Source organism: Gracilinanus agilis, chromosome 6, assembly GCF_016433145.1.
Source record: "Gracilinanus agilis isolate LMUSP501 chromosome 6, AgileGrace, whole genome shotgun sequence".
NCBI lineage: Eukaryota > Metazoa > Chordata > Mammalia > Didelphimorphia > Didelphidae > Gracilinanus > Gracilinanus agilis.
Genome location: NC_058135.1, coordinates 92179417 through 92183851, shown reverse-complemented (window position 1 = coordinate 92183851; position 4435 = coordinate 92179417).

Here is a 4435-nt window from a genome sequence, read left to right as displayed (position 1 = left end):
CTTTCTTCTTCCCCAATCCCTATTGAGGCCAATAGCTCCCCTTTCCTTTGCACCAACTGGAACTCCAGAACAAAGCAAATAGTTCCACTTCATAGGGCATGGTTACTTCCCTTGCTGTAACTGGACAAATCCATGATGGATTGATGTTCTGGACTTATACAGTCTGTACTATACTAAGGACCACACAAGCCTGGGAACTAAAAGCCCCCACCCTAAAGCCGATTCCCTTAGGATTATCCAATCATCTGGACACAAGTACCCCAACTTTGCCCAATAGAGACAATCAGATTACCTCATTTCTGACCACCACCCTATAAAAGATTGCCCCCTTCTCCACTCAGGTGGAGACCCCTAGCCTTCTACAGACTGAGGGCTCCCTCCTTGCTCAACCTTCCCCCGCCACCTCCACTGCCAATGGCCTCCCATCCCCCTCTGACCCCTCTTTTTCTTCAATAAAGCCTTGCTTCATTACTCATTATCTCTGTCTCATTAGTCTTGGGTCAGACCCCTGTCAGCCAGGTCTGACAGGTGAGTTCTTAACTGAAGCCAGTGGGGTGCCTACATTAAATTTGGCACCAATATGGTAAGTGCCCATATGTGAGGAGGCCACCAAGCTGCCTTAGGAGAGGTACACCAGCTCAAATTGAAAATGGAGCAGATTCAAGCTTCTAGGCTAATTTCAAACTTATAAATGGCTGTGGTACTTCTATTGTGGGTGAGATAAGAGATGTAGTCTAAAAAGGGTAGAGGGAAGAGATGAAGATGCCAAGGTTGAGAAACAGGTAGAAAAATGGCTAATTGTATCTCAACTTGTGATGAAGCCTTTTCTTCTAAATGTCTTAGTGGGATGTCTTGGTCACTAAGCTGTCTGCCCTACATGCTACAGGTTTAGTAATAGCACATTTCCTTATGGTGTGTGCAAAGCTCCCTCCAATCAATGCAAACCCCACCACACCTTCCACCAATAAGACAATCACAGACACAGACACACAAACCTGGCACAAATGACAGAAGAGATTAGGCTGATTTGGTGAGGTTGACTTGAGTTCAGAAAAAAAAAATTGATAAGCTTTTTAAAGGAGGAAAGAAATCATCAAAGCCTTCAAGAAGCCCCCAAAGTGCGATTTAATAGCAGCTATCATGTTGCCTTGACCACTTCTTGTGCAGCTGTTTCACTTTAAGATGCCCCAAACCCTGCCCACATGTACAGCCCTCCATGCTGACCTAAGCACACATGCCCAGGCACTTTGGTCACTCGATGACCATAAACCCTTCAGTGAGTGACTATAAGGGTAGTTCAAATGGAAAGGATGAAATTCAATCCATTCAGTCGCTAAATCATTGTCTAAGGTTAAGGCCAGAGAACAATTAGCAATGCGGGAGTTTCCTCCAACCTGTCAAAGTGGCAACAAGGGCCTTTTGTTTGTCCGGAGCACCTATCTAAAACTTAAATTTTACTTTCATATGAAAAGAATGTAGATGCGACATTTTTACATAGAAGGGCAAGCCTGAAGCTATACATCTGAATCTCAAGTCTACATTCTGTGACCTCCACGCAGGTGCCTGGAAAATTTATTTTATAGTTCATTGGTCTTCACTTCCACATTCATTTCGACAGGATGATTTATGACAGCAACATTCAACCAATGATGTGTTTTGGGTATTTGGCTCAGGTTTGGTTTTTGTCTCTCCTGGCCTGGTGTCCATGAACTTGTTTTTTTTTAATTAAAAAAAATATTTTGACAAGCATATCAATATAATTGGTTTCCTTTGTAATCCTATGTATTTTGTCCTATGCATTTAAAACCATGATTCCAAGAAGGGGTCCATAGGTTTCACTAAGGTTCATGACCTAAAAAAGGTTAAGAATGTCTGGTACATGACAGTATATTCAATGGCGTCAGTGCCATCATTTTTAGTTCCTTCTCCAAATTATGAACCTTAAGTCTAGGAGATCAGACTTACAGTATAGCCTCTGCTGAGTGGCACTGTACTTACTCATGTTTGAAGTGCTTAGATGGGTCGATTCTAAAATACAGGTGATTGGGACAAAAGTGAGGGAGAGGACCAATGGCCATAGAATGTTCTAATCTTATTTTCTTTTTAAAATATTTCCTTCATTATGAATATAACCATCAACAAACAGATATTTCAATACAAAAGGAACAAAAAGGAAGGTTTAAATGAAACTGAACTTCCATTACATTGTTTTAAAGTATATATTAAATTGAACAAGATGGTAAAACATTTCCATTTCCTTCTTTGTTCACATCCTCTTCTAATTAAAAAAAATCTTGCAGGGGGCAGCTGGGTAGCTCAGTGGATTGAGAGCCAGGCCTAGAGGCGGGAGGTCCTAGGTTCAAATCTGGCCTCAGCCACTTCCCAGCTGTGTGACCCTGGGCAAGTCACTTGACCCCATTGCCTACCCTTACCACTCTTCTGCCTTGGAGCCAATACACAGTATTGACTCCAAGATGGAAGGTAAGGGTTTTATATATATATATAAAAAATCTTGCTTCTCTCTTATGCTCGTTTCTTTCCTTCTCTTCCTTCTTCCATTCTCCTTTCCTCCTTCCCTTTTTTTCTTTACATCCTCCCTTTATTTCTATCTTTTCCTCTTATGTCCCCTTCTCTGAATAGAGTTTTAACTCATAACAAATAATATAATCAAAGTTGATGAACACAATTGTGTTAGCCTTGTTTTTGCCGTGATGTACACCTCAGCTTTATGCTGTGGCATGTGTTACTTTTTCTTCACCCATTGCTATATGGATCCAGGAATATGACTTTGGGAAAGACCAACTCATGAGTTCAGAAGAAAAGACAGAAAAAGGCTAACGGACCATCTTCTTTTCTCTTACTTTAGCAATATATGTTCCCCAGTACAAAGCAATATATTTTTTTAAGATAGGACTTCTCCATTAAGTCTCCTTTTACAAATCTCTATTTTCTTTTGACATTTTGGTAGCATAGCTGCATCCCTTATTGAAACTCCACCTTCTCAGAAGGCAGGATGTTTTAGCAGTATAGGATAGAATTGGACTCAGTATTTATGACAATTCATTTTTGGTTTTCCAAGAGACAGGTCTGAGACAAGGCATCTGTTCACCTTAGACAAAGTTTGAAAATTCCACTCATCTGAGTATATCTATCATCACAAATTCATTGTCTACATACAATAGAGAACAGAATTTTCTGGTATTTAAAGTGTCACATTGTAGAGTGTTCCTTGTCATTCTCTCTTCCTGGTTTCCTTCCCACTTTGTGATGTCTCCTAGGAGACTGACCATCTTGCCCAGTTCTCAAGACCAGGTTCTAGCTATAAAGCACGAAACTTGGAAGTAATGAATTCTTGAACCAAAGTGGGAAGTATATGAATTGTCCTTCCTTCCTTCCTTCCTTCCTTCCTTCCTTCCTTCCTTCCTTCCTTCCTTCCTTCCTTCCTTCCTTCCTTCCTTCCTTCCTTCCTTCCTTCCTCTATTCCTTCATTCCTTCCTTCCTTCCTTCCTTTATTCCTTGCTTCCTTCCTTCCTTCCTTCCTTCTCTCTGTAGCAATTAAAAAGTGAACTGAAGTGATATTTTCATTAAAAAATTCTAAATGAAATAGAAATTAAACCATATAGGATTATAAGTTTTAAGAAGTGGGAACATCAATGGAATCATACCTATAATCAGAAAAATATCCTTTCAGAAATATAAGAAGATTAGAATATCATATAGATACATTTATTTAGAGTTATTCAGAGTTGATTTCACATGTTTTGTATCCATTACTTGAATTGTACAATCATGGGATGGCTACATGATACAGTATATGAACTGCCAGGTCTGGAGTCAGAAGGAGCCGACTTCAAATTTGGCCTTAGTTGCTGTGTGACCTGTGTTTATACAATTTGCAATAGTTTCCTTATCTGTAAAATGAGCTGGAGAAGGACAATAAAACATTATAATGTCTTTACCAAGAAAATCGCAAATGGGGTCCCAAAGAATGAGGCACAATTGAACAACAACAACAACAAAATCACCAGAAGCTGAATGTCTATTTATTGTGAATGTTATTGAGGGTCTTCCTGTATGACTTCTGAGATTCTTTCCATCTTAAGATTCTGGGAAATATAATACTTTATATCCACACATACATGAGAGATTTGTGATTTCACCAACTTGAGGAACTCCCTATAACATAACTTTGTCTATTAACTGGACACCCCATCAATAACTTAGGAGATGAGTCCTCAGAAATTGGTCAAGATACAGAAAGATTAAGTGGTCTCCCTGTGGTCACTCATCTAGTAAGTGTCAAAAACACAATTTGAACCTAGGTCTTCCTATCTGAACATTCCTTGGCTTTTTTAAAAACAAGAAAGCAATCCGTTTGTGTCCTAAAAACATTAAGTTTAGACTATGATGAGTATTCAGACTAAGAAAGGAAGTC